General features: G+C 38.9%; 1 protein-coding gene across 5 annotated transcripts in view; it reads right to left on the reverse strand.

Moving 5' to 3' along the window:
• CLOCK (clock circadian regulator) overlaps positions 1-27,733 on the reverse strand; it is a 67,800-nt gene extending 40,067 nt beyond the window's left edge. Inside the window, exons 1-5 of one of the 5 annotated variants that reach the window (XM_040595841.1) lie at positions 27,580-27,732; positions 16,782-16,875; positions 13,210-13,297; positions 7,762-7,819; positions 6,037-6,070 (exon numbers count right to left, since the gene is read on the reverse strand). The gene's annotated coding sequence lies outside the window, so the exon portion shown is untranslated. Of the gene's footprint in view, positions 1-6,036; positions 6,071-7,761; positions 7,820-13,209; positions 13,298-16,781; positions 16,876-26,661; positions 26,843-27,579 lie in introns of those variants that run through there. The other 4 variants (XM_040595858.1, XM_040595832.1, XM_040595826.1 and 1 more) reach the window with 4 other exon arrangements.
• Positions 27,734-27,972: the final 239 nt, after the last annotated feature.

The raw sequence follows: 27,972 nt of genomic DNA on the forward strand, positions 1-27,972 counted from the left end.
GCAGCATGTATTTTGTAGAGGTGTATTTTTTAAAAAAATCACAATGAAACACTTCAGAAAAATACTGCAGGACTTATATCTGATAACCTTACGCGATAAAGTCTAAAAGAGAATTTTAAAAAAGGAAGTTTTTAAGGATATTTCAAAAAGGGATTTTAAGATGAGAAGGAAAGGAATATGTTTATGTCACAAATACACATAAGCAAGCTTAAATCAGACCAAAAGGAAAGCTAATGACAGCGGAAAAGCTTTTGTAGCCAAAACCACATAGATCTCTAACTCAGTAGAAATGGCATGCATGCAAAAGCCAGCAGAAAGGTTAAGACGCCTACACACCAGCACTGTCAGCCACAAGTGTTCAAAGGTCATGGGTCTGTCTCCACAATTCATGAGGGTTTTTTAAATGCAATGAATTATGTGTACTTGTCTCTAGATACTGTGTCTTTTGTACACATTCAGTGCATGTTGTTAAACTCTTCTGCAACCAAGAAGGCAGAAACTTACAATCTTTAAGAAAGCTGAGGTCCTCAGTCTCAAACCTTAGCTGCTGCCATGGATATACAAACTATTAATACATAACATTTCTCAATCTGTAGCAAAATCACAAAAACTAGCAACACTGTCACTTCTACACAATGCTGACTTACCAGTCATGGCGAGGCAGTAAGTTACTGGGTGCCAAGTTATTGCTTGGCCAAAGAAACGAGGTTCTGATTAAGTCATAGGGTAAAAAGCCACAATCCAATCCAAGGTAACAGTGAAAAGTTCACACCATCTGATAAACATTCAATGTTTTCGAATGAAAGAATTTCAGTAACTTCAGTCCAATTTTATCATCAATACCGGTATGCACACTGGTGATATTAAATCTTAGAAACAAATTCAAAGAGCAAACTGTGATATTACACTACAGTCTTGCTCATGACAGATTTCTGTCACGACTGGACTCAAAATGGCTGGGACAATAGTCAATGCTCTGCCTATACTTAATTCTGTACATCATCAGTGACTGAAACCCCTACGCCTCCAGTACTTCACCTTAATGGTAACGCTGTCAAATATTTTTGAGGAAGAATCAATACTGCTCTTATATTTTTAAAAAGTTTTTTTAAAAAATGTCTTGATTGTATAAGTAATATTTTCATGACTTTACAGATTGCAGCCCTCAGACAGAATTAATGCAAGGTGATAGGTATTATTATGACAAGTAATTTCACCCAGGAAAGATCACAGGAAAAATACAGGAAACAATGCAGTTTTCCAATGCTACGGTTTCTTCAAACAGAAATAGATTAACTTCTTTAATACAACCTGATCTCTGTGCCATAATCCTATTTTGCCAGGGGAACAAACTAGTTATTATAATCACAGAGGATAAGCTTTAAAGAAGATCTTGTCTAAAGAATCAAAATCACAGCACACCAGCCCGCACCTCCACAGCACCTGATGCCCCAGCCGAGCTCTAACGCCAGTTATGTACCAGGGTAAGCCAGCCAAGGAGCAGAAAAACCACACTGCGAGCAAAGAGCTGAGCCAGAACCTAGCTCTCAAAGTAAGCACAGCACCAAAAGCCCTATTGATTATATGGATTCTGGGGATAATTATAGACCTTCTTGATACTTTTTTCCAGGAGGAAAGAAATGTTTGCTTCTGGTAACTTGGACTATGAACTTCTGGTGTTTCAGTCTACTAAGACATTACACCATGGGCAAGCAGAGATCCATTATCTCATGCCCAGAATAGCACACCACTATCACTAACGTTCTCCATTTTGCTCTTTGCTTCATAGGTTTACCTCCAGCCCAACCACTTTTCTGTTCAGCTTTTGTTTTTTGGAGGTGGAATAGAGGGAAGGAAAAGGGAAATAATTTGCTTTGGTTTTGTTCCTCTGTAGTAACCCGACTTTTTACAGAGCAATAGGTTTTTAGGCAGGTAAACCATAACCTGCTCTCTAATCAGATATAGTTTGGCCTAATAGAACAAGCTAGCAGGTTTCAAAATACTTGTTCCTCTGCTTGCAGTGCTATACACACCAACAGAAAGCAAATTAGGATAACAACGGATTGATCCCTTCTTGCTAAACAAAGGCTATCTGTTAAAATACGTTTTTAAAACTGACATACATCCCTTTTATCTTCTACCTCAAAATTAAAAAAAACAAAACAAAAAAAACACACAACCACAAACAAAAAAAAGGCAACCAAACAAAAATATCAGAAGGCAGGGCTGACAGGAACTTCAAGAAATGCTGTCCAAACTTTGCAGCTGAAAAGGTTATTCTAATAGCTGGAAATAGCTACATATTGTAAACTCCTCTCCATCATGTCAACAAATCAACTGTAGTCTTGGCCTGTACTTGTGCAGAAGATCTGACATAATCCAGAAATGTCATTTGCTGTAGATAAACACGCTGTAACAGCAGGTGTACATCTACACCTGCTTCACAGGAAAACAGAGTATGAGAGGGCTGCTTCTAGCACAGACATCCACACAACTTGATCCCAGAATATCCTGGTCTGGTAGAGCAGCTTGCTTAGGGCCACCACCTTTGCAGGGGGTAGAAAAGGACACATCTGTGCAACATAATGAAGAAAGGGCAGTAGGACAGATGACTGGTGGTGTGGATTGCCATTATCAGAATAACTCACCCAGTCAAGTCTGTTCCTGAGGGACTTTTGAGAAAGAGATTAAGCCCAAGAAATCTCCTGGAGAGATGACCTGCCTGACAGGAGGCCTGTTGTGGTAGTGGTTAGAGATATCACACCTTTAGTCAAGTTATAATAGCACTTGAAAGAGTGCATACTACCTGCCCACAGACCTGTTTGTACATGGTCCAAACAAACAGCAGCAGTTGGGTGAGCCTACAGATCACCATGAGTGGGAGACAACATAAACACCACAGAGGTAAAAAGAGGTTAAGTTCTTAAAAACTGTTTTTAACACAGATGTGTCCTTGTCTACTCCTGCAAAAGAAAGGGACTTAAGCAAGTTGCTCTGACAAGTCTGGCTAAGAGTCACTGTAAATAATATCTTCATAGAAACACGGATGATGAGGATTAGAGGAAAAAGCAATCCTCTCCTATGTTCTTCATGTGCTGCCATCAAGAGAGAACTTTGCTGTGTAACTTGGGACTGGACACAATTTGCAATTTCTGGTTGCAGAAAATACCCCAGCCCACCATTCCTCCCCTCCAGGTCATTTGGTCTGATCTCTGTTTGACTGGCTGTTCTGCTGCCACTCTCACCTGGAGCCTGCATCTCCTTCCCCTTCCTCACCACAGAGATGGGCCCACAGCTCCCTCCCCGACACAGTGCAGCACTCCCATCTTGGTTCAGACTACAGTAAAGGTATGTGCAAGAAAGCCGTAAGAAGCCTCAGACTCTTCGCCTGGGCTACACTGCTGCCCAGCCATATAACCCACTGATCTGGCCTGTGACTCACCCGTATCTCTTTCTGACTTTTCCTCAGACCTGCCTCCTCATCAGGAACTTGCTGGCCATCTGGGCTCTTCCCTGAGCCTAGCTGCCCATCCCAGGAAAGTACTCAGCAAATTGCCAGGCTTCTAATAACTGGTCCTTGGCTTTGGGGTGCTGAAGCACTTACCAGGCTTTTCTCCCCTCCATCCCTTTCCAGTTTGCCTGTATTAACTTTGCCTTCTAAGATCCGAATTAACTACACTTGGAGATACCTGAGGTGTTGAGTATGTGTCCCCTTCAAATTGTTAACAAAGTGATTAGAATACTGATTTTCAGAGTTTGTTAGTGAGGACACTCCCTTTCTCAGAAAATCATAAAGGATAACAAAAAAATAGTACAGACCTAGCTAAGTTTATAAGATAAATTCAAAAGATAGTGTTTAATGACATGGCCATCAGAAACAACTGCTATTCTTCCGTATTCTCCTTTGAAGTATTTTCTCAGTCCTTTGTATTCACAGCTCCTTACTGGAGATACCTTTCCTTCAATAACAAAGCTGTAAAGTGTGGCAGAAACAATGCTGGTAAATGCTGTGTGCAACTAGCCTGTACAAGAGAAAGACTGTGGCTATATGTTACTGATTCCACTTGCACCAGTTGTTATAAAGCTCCAGCCTCCTTCTTGCCACCCTTCCCTTGGCTCCCACTGGAGGTGTGCACCCTTTCAGCTCTGGCAACACACCGAAGCAGATTTGTGAAATGACATGTCCAAAAGAATCCACATATCACAGAGTCTTTATTATCATGCTCTTAGTAAAAAAGTGTGGCTTCATGTACCTTTGAAAATTGGCATGGCTGAGGGGCTTAACAAAAAAAGCAGTACTTCACAGCATGACTTTTAATCAAGCTAGCCTGTCGGTGTTACAATTCAAAAGTGAAAACCTTCACGTCTCTAAATTTCCACTTCCTTTAATGGGACCTGCAGCCAGCCAGCTCAAGAACAGATCCTCAATTAATGCTCACTGTGCTATGGAAAAAGCGTTACAGGTTGTGTAGAATCTGGAGAGTCTGCTAGTCTCTCAATGGAGGCATCTAAACTTGGTATATTTTACAATGAACAAGTAAAATCCCAGCATCCTTCTTTCAGCCTCTTAAACAGAGCCAAGAACGAAAGTTTTTTCAGAAGTTCAAAAGAAGAAAAAATGCCACACATATGCTCAAAAGTTTAAATTCCCACTAAATATTACCAATTATCCCTGAAAATTACCTACTACACACAAAATAATGACTTTCAACAGAACAGTTACCAGACAAAAAAAAAAAATTATCGATAATTTCTCAATATTAACAGAAATTTAAGGAAAAAAATTTAAAACAGTGTACCAAGATATCTATCCTGGAGTTAACAACACTTTGAAATTATTTATCCAATTACAAATATGCATATTAATGAAACAGAGCATTAAAAATTTAAAATGTTTTAGATCAGATACAGATGCTAGTTTAAACAATTTGTCTAAAATTGATTGTCACACTTTCCTCAGAGCATAAATAATGCCAAGAATACTAATAAAGCTAACCAAAGAGGAAAAATTTATTAAACACTTTATTCCTACAGTGTAAACTATTCATGAAAATTATGAGACACATAAAAGAGTTAAACATTGCCTTTCATCCACCCCAATAATAAGAGGGAAGAATGTCTAGATACAGAAAGTAAACTAACTTTTGAAAACTGTCCTGGAGAAAATTCATTATCAAATTCAGCAGATGCAATTATTACACATTCAAAGCAAGGTAAATTCTTCTTCCATTCCATAAAAAAATTTCTGCTGAGTGTTGATATAAACTCATTTTTAAATTTAGAAAATGAGGCTTTACAATTATTACTACTACAACAACACTCAGTTCTCCACTACAATTAATCTTGCAGAAAAACATGAAGCTACATACTAGGTGAGCACCTTAACCAGTTAGTACGCATGTGTGTTGCAAGGTAGAAAAGGCAGCTACAAAGCTGTTTTTTAAATTCATACAAACGACTCTTTCCAAAATTCTATCCTAGACCAGAAAAATCTGCTCAATGAAGATTTATCGGTTTTTAGATCCAAATGAACACTAATACCTTTTACATACAGTACTGACTAATCTAGAAAAACCTTCAGTCACAATTTCTTGTTTTGTTCTCACTATTGCATTCTAAAATCTTCAGAAATCCAAGTCGTCAACAAATGTCCAATACAGTCTGTAAGAAGTTAAGTTATGCAAGTTACTTCTGCACCCAATGCCTTTACAGTCTATTTAGGAGAAACTTAATCATATAGCTATAGGCCTTAAATCAGTTTTGTTTGATTTATAATTCACTTTACCTTTTAAGGGGCAACCATGTATTTCATATCAACAGCTTAATTCCTTTAAGATACCATTACCTAGCACATTCAGAAACATCTTACCGCTTCTCAGTTATGCACACATTAAAAAGGGGTGGAGGAGGCAGAGGGAAAGCAGAATGCCATGCCAGCCATCCTAATGAAATGAACTCAAGTTTTGGTTTTTGTTGGTTGTTTTTTTTTAAACAGGAGACAAAAACTTATTCCTAACTCATGGACAGGGTACTCACCTAGAATGTGGGAGAAACAGACCAAGTACTTCCTCTGAATCAGTCCACAGGTAAAAGAATTAGACATGTAGGATAGCAAGATCAATATATAACAGATGATGCAGGTCTACATACATACATGGCTACAGATGCTAGGATACAGATTCTACTACTTCATAGCCTAACAGTTACTTACATTTTAAAGCACTTTTACCAAACTCCTTGGTCAAACAAAGGTTGTCATGTTAGCCTGTGATCATTACTTTGACCACTCATTTCCACACCCATATTAAACTCCCTCTCTTCTGCTACCATCAGTATCTGTAATCACACAGTCAACACAGCTGAAAACTGGTCCAGCCTAAAACTAACCCAAATATTGTTTCATTCAGCTAAATCAACTGCATTTGTTTCACCATATGGCTGCTCAAAAGCTGTGTTGGCACAAGGGAAGGGGAAGCAGTGAATCACCAGGTTAGACAGCTTTTGGCAACAATGCCATTTCATGCTGACCTAACACCATGTGTTAAATTACAACCAGAGAACAAAACTGAGAAAAATGAGATTCAAATTTTTTGTCAAAGAGCAGCATTGTAGCTACTACTCGAGAAGTCTGCTTCATATTTAAATGAAGTATCTGTACTCTCCCATGCATTGCTGCATCTCATGTAGCAACCTGTAAAAAATGAAATTTCTGGACAGAATGAGGTTTATATACATTGATCCAGACTCATGGATCAGGTTTGGAATATGAAGACAAACCCAGAACTCAGCTTTAAAGTCAATGGGAAACTCAAGCAAAATGTAAAAGCACAGCAGTATATACACCTGATGTGTTGCTAAGTAGTTAACATACTTATTAAGTAACATGTTAATTGGCATGAACTGTGACTGTTTTAAGATGATACTCTGTATGGATACTTGTACAAGGGCATTCACCTAGATTAATAATATGAAACTAAGAAAATTTAATGAAAGAATGATTTATACCAGCAGCAGCTATTTGCAACTCTTAGTTAGAATTGTACAAGTGTACCAAATGGACCTATATAAAAGATTAGGACAGTTGTGAACAGCAATGTCCAAGAACACGTGACAGGTGTTTCAGAAAGTTAATATTTACTCTGAAACTTAATTATCCATCTAATGTAGAAATGCAAACATGGAAATAAAACACTATAAAAATATTTAGCGATAAGCATAATTTTTTTCTTCCAAGTTGATTGCACAATCCTCGATTTGTGCAGCTGTGAAAGTGCTTCTGATGCTTAGATTTCCCAGCACGGGTGACTCATGCACAGCTAAATTACTCTGTAAATCTTTTGTCAAGAGTGGACTGTTTGACTGCCTGAAGAATGGAATACGCAGTGCATTTCACTGGAAAGTGTCTTCAAAAGGAAAGAAGTGAGAATTCACATTTCCATAAAATGAGAGAGTAGGAACATTTTAAGCTCCAACACTGAAGCACAGTCCAAGTCACATATTAACAAACAAGCAGCTCCTCTTTCTGCCCCCCCCAACCCCTTTCATGTAGAAGTCCTGCACATCATCCTGAGGACCAGAAAATGATAACAGAAGAAAGAATGAGGTAGTAGAAAAACAACAAAAAAAAATAAAACAAGGGAAATGCTAGGGGATGCTAACTTCAGTATATTAAAAAAAGATGTGGCAAAATACACTTCTGTATTAGCATGCTTACTGTTATGTTCATAAGATTAACAAGATTTAACAAAAGTAAAGACTTACTTTTCTAATTTATGGTGTCTGCCAGTAGCTCCTTCAATTTTTCCCCCAATACAACTACCTGTTACAGAAAAAGCAAGTTTACACATTATATGAAAACTCAACACTATTGTTATGGAATTACAAACCCCTGCATTGCACTACTTAATTTCATTAAACCAAACACTACAGTTACTCTTGCAATTAACTTTCAATGTAACAATCCAGCCTCAACTGGAATTACAGTGATTGCAAAACCTGAGATATAGGACAAGTCCTTCATATTACATAGGCAGGAAGTGCCTTAACAGGAAAGGGAAAAAACAAAACAAAATAAAACTTTGTAATTGGTACAGAGAGGAAATGTCTTAACTGTTGTCTCAGCTAAAGAATGGACAAAACTAAGGCAGAACGGTTTAGTTTTCTTGTCCCTGGAAACTCTTTGCAAAGCTTGTTGCAACCACTTTGGGGATAGACGTTAGATATCATTTTGCCACCCTGCTATAAGCAAGAATCAAAAGGAAATGGAACATCATCCAATATTTAGTCAATAATTGGACTTGCTGAGGCTGGAAAGATGGTGCATTATTTTAGCAAGAGGGACAGCATTGCATGAACTCTGCAGAAACAGCAATGCATCAAGAGAAAAAAGCACATAAAGTCAACTCTAAATTTAATGTAATTTTACTGTAATTATTCTGCATATATATTCTTATATAAATGGAAATAAACAAAGAACACCACCTTTACTTAAGCATTCAAATATGAGAGCACTGAACACAACGGAATTTCTGAACGTTCAGTAAACACTGTTGAAAGGAAAGCCATAGTTTGAAGTAGCACTGTAATATTTAACCAACTGTCTTTTAGCATTCTGTGTTTCCAAAACATTGTCATTTTATGTAGATATCAAATTTGCAAGCATTCTTTCTTCATTCTCCTGAGGAGCAGCAGCGTGCTTTCCTCCTTTGTGGCTTGCTACTGACATGAGAAGAAACTTTCAGGGCTTGTGCTGACTAAGCAACTCCAGAAAACCTACTGAATTCACCACCCGAGGGTCACCAGAGAAGCAGCTAAAGACGACCAACAAATACCTTGTTCCCATAGATCAGTACGACCTTCAAAATGTTGGGTCCAGTCAATTTAATTGTAAATTAAGTTGATCAATTATGACACAATATTATTCTTCAAGGACTGGAAATTTCTGTAATGAAGACTTTCAGAACCTTGCAGACTAATTCAACACTCATGGCAAAAATTCTGCCAATTATTTCCCATTCCCCAGGCTCTTTCAAAAATACTTTAAGATCATGACATTGATTAAAAGACATAAAACACTGAATGTAACTGAAGAATTTCTAAGCCAATCTTTTTTAAGCTTTGCTGCTACCGTATTTGAGAGAAGAATCTTCAAGATTAGGTTATGGGGGGAAAAAGGATCACAAATTCAGCTCCTTTTTGTATTTTTGGAAATTCAGATTCTGGCCTGATACTTCCATATAAACTTTAAATAAAGTTTCAAATGAGTCATCAAATTTATTTATATAAGAACTATTAGTCCTTTTTACCATCTACAATACTCAACACAAAATCATATTACAAAAATTATATCAACTACTTGGGACCATAGTCACTACGTTTACGTAACTTTAAACTTTTCTCAGCTTTTTTCTTTTTCTCTTCTACCATTTCTCAAGCTTTACTTCCACAGAATTATCAGGCCACATTATCTACCAAAACACATGTCTCTGTATGCATACTCCTTGCCCCTCAAAGCCTCCTCTGCATTCTTAAGTTCTCAACACGTCCCAAATTAGTATCACCATATTTTATTTGCAAACATTTAGAACCTTTCCTTCCAGATTGTTACTGAAGATGTTAAAATTAGCACTGCTTAAAAGGCTTCCATCTCAACGAGCAAGTAGGACCTATCTAAAAATAAAGTTGCACGAGATGTATTTTACAATATTTTAAATGAAAGCAAACATGGTAATCCATGCCTTATAGGCTCTTTTCCCACTTTGTTAACAGAATCTGACTTAGATCATTCAGCAAAAGTCCTGAAAAGTAACATTAAGAAGGTATTTATAAAGTCATTAGAGCTATTCCAAGTTTCAGTTAATATATCAGTTATGAAAAAGTAAAACTATAATCAAGTTTTACTTTCAACAGCAATTCTCTTCTGCTCAGAACATTGTGAACATAGTTTCAATGACCTAGGGTCTTGCTATTTAACACCAGTATTGAGGAATGGGATTCCAAAAGCTATCAATATTCACAGGAAATCTTAAAACGAATATAAATTGTATGTTGAGGTCACATGCTAACAGGCTAATGAAAAAAGCTGTATTGTATTTAAGCATACATTAAGGCTTGAAACAGTTTAGTTGATGTCTAACACATTAATAAATATGCAAACAGAGAACGAAGCACACACTTCAACATAAAAGTGCAATATTCATAAGACAAGATTACTTAAAATTATGAGGACTCTTCATAAAGAAGAGTTACAATTTCTTTTGTACAACTTAATTTTTACTTACAATTTCCATGTTTTGACTCAACATTTTTCTTCATTTTAAATTGAGGCTTGCACCTTCCTCAATGAGGCCTCCTCCCAAAGTTGCTATACGAAGCATCTAAATACTAAATTTTGATTTTTACTTAATGCAATGTTTTTTTAGAATAGAATCAAATCATTCAGGTTGGAAAAGACCTTTAAGATCAAATCCAACTGTCAACCCAGCACTGCCAAGTCCACCACTAAACCATGTCTCTAAGCACCACATCTACATGTCTTTTAAATTCCTCCAGGGATGGTGACTCAATCACTCCCCTTAGCTAAAATGCCACATACACACGTGGCTGTAATAATCACTCTTTTAGAAAGGACTATACAAATTGAATTGAAAGATGCTTAAGCCTAGGAAAATAAAATATGCTAACTTTTATATGTTTATGCTAGTTAAAACATGAGGGAATAGACTGTATAAAAACAATTTAAATAATGTTGCAAATAACTGTTTGAAAAAAATAACTGGCTTGCTTTTTTATTCAAGTTCTCCAAAATGCTGCTGATACATGTGCTGCTACAAACTTAGATATTTTTTTTTTTGCAGGATTATATTGAAGGGTGGTTGTTTTAATGTCCCTATCAATAGGAATCTTACTTGAATCTTGGAAATTTTCTGGAAAAAAAATGCTGAAAGCTAAGACCTAGATTCTGCAGAGACCTAATAAACAGGAAAGATAACCAAGTTTAGTCCTAATCATTGACTTTGGCATGTGAGATGTTACACTAGCAGTAAGCATGCAAAATTATTGGAAATCTCTGAACTTCAAATTATATAGGACAGATAGGGAGAACTCTTGCAACTGTTACTTCAAGATACAGTGATTTAACATTGGCAACCAAATATTACTTAAACTTTCAAAACCTTAACAACTACCATCTACAAAGTCAAATTGAGGAACTCAGTCTGAGCCAGGTCTATCTTGATTCAAGACAGCTCAGTGCAGAGAAAGATGGCAATAACTGGAAACATCGGTGAAGATCATCGCTTTTCCATTTTTTGCCTTGCTCCTACTTAATAATGTGCAAAAAAACCCAAAACACAAAGTGCAATAAAACACTGGACTTGGGGATTTTTCAATGCAGATGAGCAGCTCAAGCAAAATATTTGGGATGGGAAGTATACAAATTTTAGAATTCTATATAAAAATTATGAAATGAAAGAAATCAGAAGACTCCTATTTGCAATGATTTAGGAATATAAGCACAGAAGTAAAACAGACTAAGCGATCAGAATTTCAAAAGGCAGTTATGATTTAGTAAATTGATTCACCGTCACTTGTATTTATTTGTTTCCTTGACAGTTTGTATTAATAATAGTTGCAAAGAACATTCTGCCACTTTGAAAGCTGTAGATATTAGCACTGAAAGTTGTAACTGGATTTGTAAAACAGATAATATCACAGATGTTCATTGCCCTCATCTACTAACCTAAAACCAAAGTGAAAAATTTTGGCTATGTCTCTATTAGCAAGTCATCTGCAATAGCAGAAATGGATCAGTACATCAAAGCAGCTGGTGCTGACACTCCCATGCTAGCTGTTCAAGAGGGTTTATTTTGGATCAGATTTCACCTGTTCTCCAGAAGCAAACGTCACCACCTCACAGGCCATTCAAGGTTTGCCAGGGATTTAATAACTGATTCAGACCTGCATGTTGCCAGTAGGGACAGAAGAGCACTTTGCACCTGCAGCAGAACTTTTTTACAATAGAATTTCCCAGTTTTCTGGGAAACAAATGTAGTTTGAACACCCTGATCAAGTATGTGGTAAGGGGAGATAATCGAGAGATTTTATCCAAAACGGTATTAATGACACAAATCAAAATGCATACACCGGAATTACATCCTACCTTTCCAAACCAGACTAACCAAAATAGGTGTCATGTCCCAAAACAGAATACTTAAGGGTACTGAAAGACTCTAGAAAATTCATGTAAGCTTTTCTTTATAATGCCTCACAACAATAAAAAATTTAAAGAAAAAAAGAGAGAAACATCATGGTACATGGCAATCTACCAGCTACCACAAAAAGCATTTATTTACCCTATGCCAGAATTCAGCAGAATACATAAAAATGGATATCCCTATCACTTTAGCTTCATTCCTCTTCTCCCCTTCTTTTGTTTCTTCACTCCATCTTTCACGTCCTCCCCGCCTTTAAATATTTCATCCCTTTTCTTATTTCCTCCTTATTTATTTCAGATTTTTTCTCCCTATTTATTTAATTCCCTCCTATTACCTGTGATATTAAATACAGCAAGAGAAAACTGAATATTCCAGCATCTCTGAACTTTAAGACAGAGCTGTCAGTGTTGTTTTTTCTTTAGAAATTCAGATGGTGCAGACTGAGACAGGCATGTATGGAAGCACCACCTCCATGATTTAACCTGCCCTAACTCAAAATTTAGAAGAGTTAAAGATGAACATGTGTTTGCTTCAATCATTCAAATTGATCTCTAAATCCAGTGCTAAAGCAACTATGTGAACTGAGAAAAATCAGATTAATGACACAGGAATATTAGTCTACTGTAAGACTGAAATTAGCCCAGTTCTAAACATCATCTCAGAGTACACCCACAGAAACACAGAACACCAAAATGCTAAGGGAAACCAATCAAGCAACTTATGTTATGGAAGAATTTCATTACAAAAACACTAGACAAGAATATATTTGGCACATACACAGCTTTTTACCTTAGGATTAAAGCCAGGAACATATTGCTTAATCTTTGCCTTCCCCCCCCCCCCCCCTTTCTGAGCTATGTCATTTGTTTATATAATAATATAATCTTCTGGATTTTAGGTTAAATGCCAGTTTCTCTTAAGTCATAAACAGGATTTTGTCACACATGATTAACTCATTAGTTGCTTAGAATAATTAAAATATTCAGAGACTCACCTAGTTTCACTGACATTCAATATACAATATCCAAGTAATTTTCCAGGAGATTTTTGCAAATGAAAGAATGGGCTTCACTCTGCATTTCCTAAAATTTAGATGAAAATCAGATTTCTTTAAAACGATTCCCAAAGAAAAATTGTTCTTTAAGAAAAACACAAAAACAAGCCACAAAATAACGCTATACAAACTTTCACATATACATAAATTGAAAAATTTAACTATAATGACAATCCTTTTAATTTCAGAAGCTTCCTTCTGTGTGGACCTGGGCTCAAAAGCAAAATCCAGTGTTTGTAAGTAATTCTGGTTTTAATAACAAAAAAAAAGTTAGCAACAATTTCACCACAACTTATTCCACTGATTTTTTTAAAATCCTATGATGCAATTACATAATTTTAATATGAATTCAATACTACATTTTTAATCCATGAAAATCTAAGAAACAATAAATCATTCAATTTACTCCTATACTAAACACAGATTCCATCTTCCTGTAACTCATGAACACCAGATGCTCTTGGGTCACTTCAACACAAAAACCCCAAAATATTTGAAAAGGAAGTTCAGTGCAGTCCTATAATAAGCAAATGAGAGGGGTGGAAACATTAAGATCATCCTCCACAATATAAATTCTAGTTTCAGCAAAAGTGGAAATAGAAGTCTCCAGCCTGTCTTGTAAGTCTGTCTTCATTTCTTTCATAATTTGAATCTTTAGACAAACAGGGCACTGATTTCTCCCACGCAGCATCTCTCTCCTCTCTGCTGGGCCCAGGGCATACCTGTGTTTCGGTGAACTCTACCACTGCATGTCATTAATTTAAACCAACTCCTCTGATCCAAATGTAAAAACCTAGGGTAATCTCTTAGGCTTGCTCAGAAACAATCTCTCTTTTTCTCTTAAATCTCAGTTAGGATCCAAGAGACGATTTTCAGATCATTAGCTCTCCATACCCTATTTAACAAATTTTAATTTAATGAGCTTCAGTTTTTCTTCACTCTTACAGGCAGAGCAGCCCCAATAATTATGAGCAAAATAACCAACAGCTCTACAATACTATGTTTCCCATTCCTTGTGGATGGGTTCCGATTGTGCTGCTGCTATTCCTTACTCATTGCACTTCTACAGCAGGTGTATAAGAACAAATCTGAGTTAGAGAATAGTTTGACTTCACTGTTCTCCTGAGTAAATGTGGTTTTGCACAACTAGTGACATGGGCACGCTTCCAGAGAAGCACAAAGGCACTGCTGCAAGCACTCACACATGCACAGAAGTCAGTGATAAAGGGTACAACTTTCAAATCTCTCTTCTATTTCTGCAAATCAGTGTCAAAAGTATTTTCTCTCTAGTTATTTGCTTTTCATGCTTCTATGGAAAACATTAAGAAAAAATATGTGTGGGAAAATGTTTTTATATAAGTAAATACAAAATTTCTGCAACTTAAGAACAGTTTTAAACTGAGGATTTTCAGCACAAGTTAAAAAAAAAAAAGCACTGAGGAATAAACCCAAAAGGACTAATGAAAACATAAAGATGAAGGAAAACAGCCCACAGAGACACAAGCAGTAAAGAACACAGAAGTACAACCTGGAAAACACAAATTCTTTATAAAACAAAGCAGGTCCTCGTGGTCTAAAATGGTTACTTGAAAAGCAACGCCAAAGATATACAGCATATGTAAGTTTTCAGGCTGCTCAGAAAGAAGTCTTTTGTCACTTTTAACCACACAGTATGCACTGTTCAAAACAGTATTTTACTATGATCTGTTCTGACCACAAGAGCAGCAAAAAAGAAGAAAAATCAAAGAATACAGAAAAGTTGAATCAAAAATGCACAACAGTTATGGAAATATATTACTGAAGCAGCATTTGAAGGACAGAATCAACTGCAGGTTGGGGACAGGGTTAAGGAAAAGCACAAGGAGTGCAAAGTGAGTCTCCTTACTCAGTGTTTGTACTTGACATTAAATGCAATGGAGGAGATTAGGCCTGTTTACTTCTCACAGTCCAGCTAGAACATGCTCAGTAGCTCTGTCTGGTTATGACTAAAAGGATTTGGAATATATCTACCTCATCCGATTTGGATAGATGAAATGGATTTAGGCGAATCATTGAACTGGTACAAGCTGTATTTCCAGAATTCTATCATGCTGCCTAATGCAAGAGTTTGGGATGGAACAAAAAAAAAATAAATAGCCTGATAGTGCTGTGTAACAGTTTAGGTTTTCTCCTAAAATGAGTGCTTGCTCTAACATACGCAGGTGCTTCATCTTTTCAGTGGTAAGATTTGCACTGCGTTTTGAATTAAGAGAACAGTACGTTCCTCCCCCTCATCTCATTCTCAGATGCAGGCTGACTTTTGATATAGTTTTAGCTGTAGCAGATACATAATGCAAAGAATTACTGCTCAATAAGTCTTGCTAACTACAAACAACTAAAACCAGGGTCTTAGAATAGAAAGTGTCAAGCATCATTAACTACAAGCACTGCTACCTGGAACTCCATTCACGACCAAACTTCATGCATGACCAAACATCTCCAATGCACGATAAACCATTAGGAATATAGAAAGGCTTTCTGCCAGCAAGACAAAATAATCCAGTTTCAGCAAGATGGGCACAATGTCAGATCTACTTAAATAGGTCAGTTTCTCAGGTTTTTCTGACTCAGTCAAAAAACAGAACATCTGAAAAAAATTAACAATAACATCTACATAGAAAGAAAAAGCACATAAACACATACATGGAGGCTACAGAGTGCCATGGCTGTGATACTCATGATACGTCAAATCAAAACCCCTCAGCCACTCATGAGGCGAACCTTAAACGAAGTACCCTGCCTGTTTTCTGCTTCTCTGTGTGACCATGGATGTGCAAAGCAATCAGTAACGTTACTACAAGGTAAGAAATGAATGAATCTTGCAAAGATGAAATTGTGCATCTCCTGGTCCATCTTCAGCTGGATAGTACATGGTATCCAATCAAGGAAGAGGGGAGATGCAATGTTTTCACAAGTAAAACTACATGTGAACAGGAATACTGTTACTTGAGCCTATTAAGATGCATTCTGTTGCTTTCTATATATTCTTACATTAATGGGGTATTACGCCCATCTCCACTTTAACAAAAGCATCTGTAAAAAAAACACAAAACAAAACAAAAAAAGAAACCCACATCCAAAAAAGCTGTAAGCACGGCAATACATATGCTCATTCACTGCAACACATCCCTAGGAGAGGTATTAATTCAGTCTCCAGAAACCACAGGGCCACATTAGCACACTTCACTGCTGTGGACAGTGCCATCATGGGGTTGGTTTTTTTTGGTTTTTTTCTTGTAGTTTCCAAGGCAGCTTAGGTACAGTTAGTTCAATTGTTTCATTCCATGCTCCAGTGTACAGGATGAAAGCTTATTAAAAGCTTATTTGAAGTTTATTCTTGGCCCCACATGACATTAATTTCAATCTCAAATTGAAATGGAACGTCTACCTTGCCTGAGGTTGAATAAGAGACACCTCTGTTTAAAGCATTACTGTCCTAGTAGCAACAAAATCTAAATACTGACTTAAATTACCTAGAAATGCATTGCGCCTTGGTAGAGTGGGTGGATAGCGTTAGTAGTCCAAATGTGATGTCATCTGAGCAAAAGCCTTCTTTGGCACAGTCTTCTGAAAAACAACAACAAAAAAAACCCCACAGTTTTATAAAGATGAACCCATTCAAAACAACATTTAGAGGTGAGCCCTTGATTGCTGCTCTGTTTTCTCTCCTGTCATTTCAGTCACTTTAATACCATCCCTGAACTGTCCACAATTTCATTTTCCAATTCCTCTATTCAACATGATGAAGTAAATACACATGAAGAAGTTGAAAATCAACCATATACCACCTTTTACGTAGCTGTGGCTCTGCCTGAAATCCAAATCTGCGAGACAAATGCAACAGCCTAACGGTTAACATTAAAGTTACAGTTCTAACACTGTCTACAAAATATTAATACTACAATTACTATATTAAAATTGCTTTGGGTTGTGTTATGACCTTGCAATAATACAACATGCAAATTTCTGGAGAGTAAATACATCAATCTTAACTCTGTGTGTATTATGGTTCAAACACAGACACGATTTTAGAAATCTACCTCAGAACATAGTGTAAAACTCTCGCAGAACAACAGCGTCAAAAAGACTCAACCATCTTCCTCTCACTAATGAAAAACTAATTCCAGTAAGCTGTACTGAGCAGAAGCTAACTAAGCAATAGAGATTTCTAGACACACCCTACTTATTACACAAGGAAATAGCTTCCAATCTACTACACAAATTCTGTATTCCTACATACAGTGCTGTCTTTTAAATACACATGCACCAATTTGGTAATATAATCTCACTGACTACAATCCTGCTGGGAAAACTACTGCTATTTATCACTATTGATGTTTTCTATCCAGCACTCCCATGTGGCAAAGTACATCCTTGAAGGTATACACAAATCTATTTCCTTCCATCGTATGCAAAGACAGGCAGATTTCTTTGACGTAAGATAACAAAACCCAGGAACTTCAAATCCCCTGTTCTTTACCACCTTGTCCCCCAGTACATACAACACAGAAAGAAGGTGGCGTCAAGCTGGGGAAGAAGGTGGGTAATGTTTGAAGGTGGTCTACCGGACAAGCCTAATAGGGAAAGAGAAGTAGACCATTACAACCTACCTCTCTTATTTACTTTCTATACAATACAATGAAATATTCTGATGTTAGAAACCAGTTTTGAATCAAATACCAGTATATAGATAAGAAATGGCAAACTATACTCTATGGGGCAAGACAAGCATCTAGATGCCATTTTAAAGGACAATCTATACAATTTTGTAAGAGATTATTTTTAGTTTCTTATGTCAGCAATACAAACATTAACATTACTCAATATAAATCAGCCATAAATTTGTTCAAATTGTCTATATAAAGGTAGTACCAGTTTAACTGAAGTAACTTTGAAAAGCAATTTCAGTTATTTAATGAAAAAAAATTGTGATCCTTTTGACTGAAAGTGGTAGCTTCAATTGTCTTTGATGTTTGAAGTTTCTATAGCTCCATGTCAGTTACACTGAAACTCACAAAAAGTCCTCCAGCTTACACAAAAACTGCGTGTAATAGAAGGTAGTGACAGAGCAACATGAATGCTCAACACTGAATTTTCAGGCACAGCTGCCTGTTGTTTTGCCACTCACTTTAAAAGTGAGTCAGAGACAGCTATGCTTCTTAAGGGGTTAAAAAAACCTCTTAGCACTAGAATTTGTGTCCTGACTCACCTGCAAAACTAATCAAACCAGCACAATCTCAAATCCTTTTCCTGTCTCATCTTTTTGTTCATAAAAGCCAAACCACTCAACATAATTTTTAAGTTTCTATGTTTTCCTGCCCCATTTCCTAACACCTTCTAGTTACTCTTCATCTTGATTCAGACTACTCTTCTGATTTTACTATGCCTTCCAGAGCCTGCAAAACAAACCATTTCCCTTCTTTTCCTTCAAATCCTTGTACTATTCGGGCTTGCTTTATGCTGTCTTTTGCTTCTATATTCTCATCTTTCTCCCTGCTGATCTACCTTACTCTGTTTAATTCACTCACTGTGACTCACTTATTCATTTGAACCCTTGTCCTCCCCTTTCTGAGGTCATTCTCCTCATTTTCTATGTCAGTGAAATTCAGATCACAAGCTCTTCAAGGCTGGAATGGTATCTTATTATCTATGAAACATCATGAAAAGCTTTAGTGCAGCACAAGATGTTTAAGTAATGCTTATGAGTTGGAAAAACATTTTGAAAAAACCCTGAAGTACAGTATTTGAAAAAAAAAACCAAACATTTTCAGAAAACATATTGTAAGCAAAATTGCCAAGATTACCATTGGAAGTACCATACTAATTCCACACTCTAGTTTTGTCCTCAACCACACAACTGCTAGTAGTAGCTTGATTATATATAAGGAATGTTGCTGCTGTGGATGGCAAGAAAAACTATTAAATCACATTACTACATTAAAATTGACAGTGAGGAAAGTGTATGTGTGTGTGTGAGAATCTGCATTCCTATTCTGACAGTTCTTGGAAGCTGTGATTCATGCTGCTACTTGCTTTCTACTCATAGTCAGAGGAAAATCTGGTTTCCTTTTGACTATTTGTTACTATGAAAACTACTTTAAAATAAGCACAAGCCAAAGCCACCTAACTATTCTGCAGTCCAGATATTTTAAAACTGAAGTATTTTAATACTCAGAATTAATGAATTAAAATTTGTGAGTACTATAAAATTTGTGAAGATTGTATTGGTTATGGAAGGCTTGAAAAGTATATTTGACACTATTGAGCAGGGAATTCTCCAGAAAACAAAGTAGCAAGCTAATGAAGTTTTCTTTTCTTTCACCATTACTAAGTCTATGAGAAGCTTCTCTAAACCTATCAGCAGCACACACTACAATTCTCCACCAAGACTTGGTAAAAATTGTACAAATTCAACATAATGAGGTAAATTGCAGTCTACTGTTTATCATGATTCATAGGTAACGCAAATATATGCTAGATGGGAAAGAACCAGAGAAATGTCCTTCTAGACACAAGTCCAGCTCCTTCTGCTTTTCAACTAACAACTCTAGATGAGCTATTCTACTATATACATCATATCCAACTAAAAGAAGAATGGGTTTACAGGAAATCCCATTTGGGAGGTACTACCTTTTGTTATTACGCTGAAAGAAAAATCCCATTTTTTGGCTATTAATGGACATATTTCATACAATACCTGGTACAAACAGCAATTTCAGACAGCACCCTTTCAGTTTTATCTCTCCACTATTAAAAGCACTTACTTGCTATGGCCTTTAAATGGAAAAGTCCAATTTCTTAGGCTCAAGTTATACTTTCTTTTCCTCTTTACTACTGAAAGTGAGGTCTAAGTTCTAGTCTTGTCAAAGAAAAACACATAAAAACCATTTCCCCCCTGAAACAATGGGAAAATATTAATCACAGCTTAAAGCTATTATAAATTCAGAAAGACCAAACTGAGTCAGGCAACCCTCCAGTCAATGAAACACTATCATGTAATTCTGATCAGGACAATAATTGCCTGGTTAAGGGTCAAAATATCTTTTAGCAGCTTATCATCAAGCGAGCTCTTCAGCAGGCAGTAAAGCACAATCCTGATAGCTCTATTCCCCTTTCCCCCACCCTCCGAAGCCAGTTCCTGCCACATCATCCCTCTGACACAGCACGATATTCTCAGCCCCTGTAGCCCCTTCCAAAACACCCCAGTGTCCTGCCTGTCTCCTCAAGCCCCGCTGGCACAACCACCTGCTGTTCTCCTACCCAACACAGACCCAGCACGTGCTGAAAAAAAAAACAGGTCAGTGCCAAACTGGCATTGTATTCTCTCCCTCTCTCTGGGTGGGTGTGTGGGTGTGCGTGTGTAGTGACACATTTCTCTCTACCCAGCTTGACTATTTTCCCAAAACCTGAGGGAACATTACTCTTTGAGATTTCTATCCCTCCTACAAACATGGTTGCAATTGGTCAATGACTTCAAAAGCAATTGGTGAATACATACGGAAAGAATGAGAGAAAACAAGGAAAAAGCATAAATCACGTTTTCTTAGGGAATCAGGCTTAAGGAAAAAAGTCAACTCCCTACAGCTTTTTAATGGAGAAAATTTCTTGATTGTTTACTGAGCCAAAGGAAACACACAGATTTTGGCAAAACATTTTCCAATTTCTCTGACAGTTTACAACTTCATGCCTAGGTTTCCAATATACCTTTAGAGGACTAAGGACTGCTCCATGTCACAAGGCAGTTTTTCCCCTAATATATCTTGAAGCATTCAGATGACTGATGAAAATCCAAACCTTTGGCACTTCTCTACCCTGATTCATCTGAAAAACTACAAACTTCTACCTTACCACAACAGTAGAAGCTTACCCTCTCCGAATTCACAACCACCTCCTCACCAGCAGCCATCAAACTGATGGAATATTATTCTATCAGGGTGCACATCAGTGACAGCCACAACTCAAAATACAAGAGCCAATCTCTGATATTACATTAAATATGCAATGAAATAGCCACCAAACATCAAATGCTCTTAAATGCCAGAAACTAATATTTACTATGTCATTAAAAACTTTAGTCAAATGTAAAAACGGTGATTTATGTTTTGTTTACAACAGCACCAGCATTTTCAGAATTGGAAATATAAAATTAGGTATATTAATACAATTTGATTATTTTTTTTTATTAGGTAGCTTAACACATCACATTCTCTAAGATAATAATTTAGTAAGTAAAAATACGTATTTCTTCAAGATTTGTAATGTACGTGCTAGGAAATTCACACATTAACCTCTTCCCTCCTACAAGAGCCACTTTTAACAGGCCAGCCTGCCTCCTGTATGTTCACAAATACTTGCTCCGATGGTATTTAAAAGAAAATGCTGGAACTTTCTGGGTATCTACCAGCTCAGCAGATTATGAGATGCTTATGGGATCTGAGACCATCCTTCTGCAAGCAACTGAGCAATACACTCACAAACTTGTGGAGCTGAACCTAAAAACTCTTGTAGATTATGTTGTTAGCAATACTATACCATACTACAAAGCACTTAAAATTCAGACATCCTGCTGAATGATCAGCCCATTCCCAGATACTCCTTCCCTTCTAAGTGTCCCACAACAACATCACTACCACATCATGAGTTACTAATTAAGTTCTCCTGCCTGCTCTGGCTGTAATAGGCAATACTATCCTAAAGTATAGCCTTCACTAGAAGAGAATATCAGCAGGGCACAAAAAGAGAATTTCATACAACGGGATCCGCAATTCTAAAGCACTAAAGCCAGGGAGAGTTGCATCACTCAGCAAGACTTCTGAAAAAGTTAGTAGAGATGCAAACCATAACAGTAACGAGTGAACACAATATTATGCCTTCACCTGTTTCTGAAGGCCTAGGACACAGGTATGATTAGTACTCACAATCCTGGTCCTTGTCCTTGATGCATATAGGTAAGCTCTTCCCATAAAACAGGAGTAATATATTCCCTTTAATATGCAAGCAGGAGGAAAAAGATGTGCTCTCATTTTGCCCAGCAGCACAGGGTTACAGCACAGTAACCTGGAACAGAGAAATCTGAAAGCCAGCCTCTACTCTGCCAGAAGGGGTTCAAACCATAATCTCTCAGCAGAATCCATGTTGCACTAGGAAGATGAATGAATTCATAACTTCTCATTTTAGTGGCAATCTTCAGAACATGGAAGAAAAAATAAAAAGCAAAGCTTTGCTGGACAGGGCGGAACCAGCAGTGTGCATGCCTGTCTACAGAGAAGGGCACCCAAACAAGAGGACGAGTGCTGGTTTCCAGCTCCTAATGGCATTTAAAATTTTAAATGCAATAAAATACAAAATAGGTTACGGAGCATAGGCCAGAACACAGGTACTCAATTCCTTTTTCTCCAAAAAAATAACTGGTCTAGTATCTCTCTTTGGCCCAATTAGACTTTAATCATCTTGTACACAAGGAAAAATGGATTTTTAGGGTTTGGGGTTTTGCTGATTTGTTGTTTGCTTTTGTGGTTTTTTTAAAGAAGCCATCAACAAAACCTCTTCCTCCTCACCTCTTTGTGTTTCTGAACAAAGGGATAGTCACCACAGGGTTTTGGTCCGAGTCCAGTCCCATAGGCGTGCCCAAGGCGTGGTTTGAACATGCCTTTGGACAAATGAATGCCTAATTTACAGCTTGCCTAATTTATGAATAGTAAACAGGTTTAGATGCCAAGATGCTCAGTTGCGACAAGATTATGGAAGAGCTCAGTGAGAACAAAACTTCAAGGTGTTTAGAAAACTTTACTAGTGAAAACCTAGGAGATCCATAAAATTTAAACAACATGTGGCTACAATTTTATTTGGGGCTAGACACCCAAAATTCATCTAAAACATAGTTTTGACTCCTCTATATTATTTTATGGATCTGGCCATATACCAAAGTAACATATATCAAAAACTTCTGAGAGGAGAACAAGGCCACACATATTTGTTTTTAAATTCACTTTGAATGGAGCTGTCTTACTGTAGGAACAATTTTCTTCTGTTTTAACATAAGGATAATAGCCTAGTGCCATTTATCTTGTGGTACCAGGCTGTCATTATGGGTAAAATGATATAAACTTCAAAACTGAAGCTTTCTCATATACACTGAGATTATTAAACACACAGTTTTAAGGACAAAGCACTGAAGTAGCCATCTTAATGCCTAAATTGACTACATTTTTATCACGAAGATGAGGAATGCCCATAGTATCTACTAAGCTTCATAAGCTTCACCCTCTAAATGTAAGTCTTTATCGGTCTTGAATTTTGTGGGTATATCTAATTTTTAAGGATCTATATTAAATAAAATATTAATACTATTAATGATGATTTTATAATATACTCAGCAATGCTCCTCAGATCATCAGTGCAGAGTAAGAAAACTAATTCAGTGATTTTAATGACAAAATGTAACAACTGGAAAGAGTCCAAAGTTATAACGCTGAAGTGTTGAAAGAATCTGAGAAGCCTTGTTGCTTCCACATAATACTAAATATGACAACCGCAGAGCACTGAAACTTTTTACATATATGATTATATATTCTGAAAGCGGCTATAATTAAGAATTTATATTATACACAAACAGTATGGTAAGAGAATATTAAGACTATAAAATTAAACACTCAGGCATGAGGTATGCCAAAATTAAAGTGGCTTTTGCATTACAAAGTAATTTTGTGGCAACAGTAAGGGCTGAGAATTCCATCCTTCAGGGCAGCACACAGCTGCATTAACCATGAGTCTCCTTCCTCTTCTCTGATTTTGCGTTTCACATCTTTAACTCCTGCAGCAAATGAATGGGGGAAATGTCCAACAAACAGTTTCAAATTATTACAGATCCCCATTAACTGAATTAACAAAATAACCAACTGCAGCTGTAAACTGTTTTCCCCAGGGTGGATCACCCACAGAAGCGAGTGAGATATCCTCCCAACTGATACGGCCGAATTTGCTCGTGCCAAAGTTACATTTCAGACACTGGAATCTTTCATTTCAGACTCTGTTACATGACTGAAGGTGTGCTTCCTACACCTCTTTGTATTCTGAAAGATCACTAAATTCAAAATACTAATACCAATACTACTAATAATAATTCAGTATTAGTAGAAGATCAGAGAGACAGCTGAATGGTTTGGCCACTGTCTGTCTGTAGTCCCACTGATTATTTTTTTTCCCCTCCCGAGATAAATTTACCTTAGAACAGCTACTGCTCTCCCAGCAGCCTGTTGACTCTCTCCTGTTCCTGCCTCCCCTACAGCAGTGCCAGTACAGCTTTCTACAGGGTGAACCAACTCAACGTAGAAAGGTTAAAAATACTTTGCAAAACAAATAAATAGAAGGTAAGAATGGCAGAAACAACTACTATTGTCTTTGCTACACAACCAACTACTAATACCACCTAACCTTGGAAACATCTCTAGGTCTGCTTTAGCATCTGGCCTTTACAATTTCTAGCATTCATACGGAAACTAGTACTTTAGAAATACTGAAACATTAAAATGTATTTTTCCTTACTTCAAACATCTACCAAAGTCTTTTCCTCAAGAAAAACTAACTCATTACAATATGATAAAAAGGAAGGCACCTTAGCTGTAATTCCATTTCTTCCTGATTATAGTGTGTTTTGTATTAAAAATTGTATTAGGGTACTGATTTTCTACTGTAAGAGGAGAACTATTCATAGTTTTCAATCTACAAAATTAGGCTGAAGCTGTGAGGCTTCAGACAGCAAACTACACATATCTCCTGAAGGGGTGCACAGCTAAGAAGGGAGCTGTTTTCAAAGATGAAATTACCTAGAGAAACAAACTGCATTTTTGATTCACAGCTATTTTCAACACAAGTCTATAATTTTTAGTAAAAATTTCACAACTTTTCAAACTGATATAGAACATTTCATACAAAGAACACATGGGGAAGGTGGGGGTCAGTATCTGTACTACTAATTTATACCTTCAACTTTCTGCACAGATTTAGAATAGGGGCAAAAAAATAGCAAAAGCTGAAAGCTCTTGAAAGCAGCAATTTCCTTGGCAAGACCAATCCATCCACGAAAATTCATGACTTCAGTGAAATTCTATACTAACAAGATAATTACCCAATACTATAAATTAAACTTAAAATAATTACCATTCACTTTTTAAATTACGGAATACAAAAAGAGTAAAATTAGCTACAATACAGTTTACGGGGTCCTTAGTGCATTAATAAAGAAAACATTCTCTGTTTCCTCACATCCTTTTATTTTACCTATGTGTATTAAACTTTCCTATGTAGAACATGAAGCGGAAGAAATAAAAAACAAGACATGGCTGAATGACATCTTAAGCTATTAAATATCAACCCCGGAGTTATTTTTTTCCTGTTTGGACTGTTTCTTATGAGGTAACTCTTGCCTTACCAACAGAATTCTCAGATGTTAAAAATGCTAGCATTCACATTCAAGCAAAAAAACCCTACCCCAAATACGTAATGTTTGGTAATCTGAAAGCAGTCTCTGTAACACATTTGAGAAAGTATCTTAAATGGATATGTATGCAAATCAATAGTTTATTAAGAAAAAAAATGCAGTTACTTGTCCTGTCAAGCAGAATTTCTCTATTATAACAGTCAAATCCTGTCTAATTTCAAATAGCTGGCCCAAACCCCACAGATAAGTATAGACAAAATCAATTTTATTTTATTCCTGTAAGACTGAACAGTGTGAAACAAAACTAACTGCTCATACTGAACTTTGCCAGGTGTATTTCTCAAGTACTTCTTCCATTAGAGTATTTGCTTAAACAATCCTCTTGCCTTCTGGCACACCTGTCACCCGGAGAAATGATCTGGGTTAAATATAACCGCATTTAAAAAAAGAAAAAAAAAAAAAAAAAAAAAAGGTAGTTAATTTTAACCTGGATCATTTCCCCAACTCGATTACGGGACAGGGTTCCACGAACCGTTGTGCCGGTGCAGCTGAGGGGGGCAGCAAAGAGGTGCGAGCTGGGTGCAACACCGCCACCGAAAGCACCGCCTGTCAAGCCATGTAATAAAATAAAAGGAAAAATAACAATCAAAAAAATACTTTAAGTATTCAGAGGATCAGGCTCTACGATCAGCCTCTCCATGCCACTTCATACCCCAGCCAGAGCTGTATCTTTCTTTGTGCCTTAGTAGGTCAACTTTTAACACAAACGTGAACACAACGGCCTTACAAAAATACCTTGCTACAAATACATTTGATTAGTACACGGCCACTCTTCCTCATGAAAAATACATTTCAAATCCAGGCCTAAAGTACCAGGAATTTGAAAGTGAAGCCAACCGCGAATCCAAATCTACCTTAACAGAAAGACAAAACCGAAGTGCCACGATTTCCAGCCCCTCGCTCGTCATATTTCACACACGGAGTGTCTGACACACTGATCCCAAGGATGCACGTAAGCCGGGAGAGGACCGGGAGCTACCGAGAAATCCTTCCATTTAACAGCATGAAGCCGCTGCAGGCACCGCAATAAAGTTATCGGAGCGAAAAACATAATCCAGCGTGGTGCGTACCGAGCCCCGCAGCGCCAGCCCACCTGCCGCAGCGGCGCTCGGCGCCGCCGGAGGCCCCGCACCGCCGTCCCGCCGCAGGGAGGGCCCGGGCCCGCACCCGCCGCCGCGGTCCCTCGGCGGCCGCCCGCCCCGTAAACACCCTCCCCGCTCACCGCGCTGCACGGAGCAGCTCCCCCGCACGTGGGGCAGCGGGGCCGGGCGAGCCCCTCCGGCACCCGCTAGACGAGCCGCCCCACGGAGGGGAGCGACGGACGTGCCCCGGGGGGAGGCGCCGCCCGCGGCTCTGCCCGCCCCACCGCCGAGGGGCCGGGGACTCGGCGCGGCTCGGCACGGCTCGGCCCGGCGGCGGGGGATGCCAGGGAGCAGCCCGGGCGGCGGGGGCGGGAGCGGCCCGGGCGGGCGCAGGGCCAGGCGGGCAGGACTCCAAACGTGCCCGGGAGTTGTGACAGGAGCAAAGTGGGTCACCGGGCCTAGCGGGTGCCCCGCGAGCGCCCCCCGTCTCCGGCGGCGGCCGCCCCGGCCCGCGCCCTGCCCAAGGGCAGCCGCTGCCCTCCCCGCGGGCCGCCGCTGCCCCGGCGGCGGGGGACCCGCCGGCGCTGTCAAACTTCAACGGCCCCGCGCCGCGGCGTCCCCCGCCTTCCCCCCCCCGCCGCAGCCGGGCCCGGCGGAGCCGCCCGCCCCGCCCCGCGGCGCTCTCCTTACCCGGCCGCGCGCGGCCGCTGCCCGCCCGACCTCTCCCGGCGAAAGCCGCTCCCTGCGCGCAGCCCCGAGCCCGCCGCCGGCACAGAGCCTCCTCCAGCGGCAGCGCCAGCAGCCGGGCCCGGGAGTCCCCCGCCACCGCGCCTGCGCCGCCGAGCCCACCGCCGGCAGCCGCGGCGCCTCGCGCCACCGCGCGTGCGCCGAGGCGCACTGCAAGCCGGAGCGCCCCGGCCCGCGCGCGGGGCCCCGCCAGGGCGCAGGCGCGGCGCGGCGGCGGCGGGCGGAGAGGCGAGCCCGGGCCCGCCGCCTGCCCTCCACGCGTGCGCGCCCGCCCGCCCGCGGCCGGCTGGGCGGGGCGAGGCGGGGAGGGGCCGGGCGCGGGCGGGCGCGCAGGCG

Source organism: Falco naumanni, chromosome 1 (assembly GCF_017639655.2).
Source record: "Falco naumanni isolate bFalNau1 chromosome 1, bFalNau1.pat, whole genome shotgun sequence".
In the NCBI taxonomy this organism is placed as follows: domain Eukaryota; kingdom Metazoa; phylum Chordata; class Aves; order Falconiformes; family Falconidae; genus Falco; species Falco naumanni.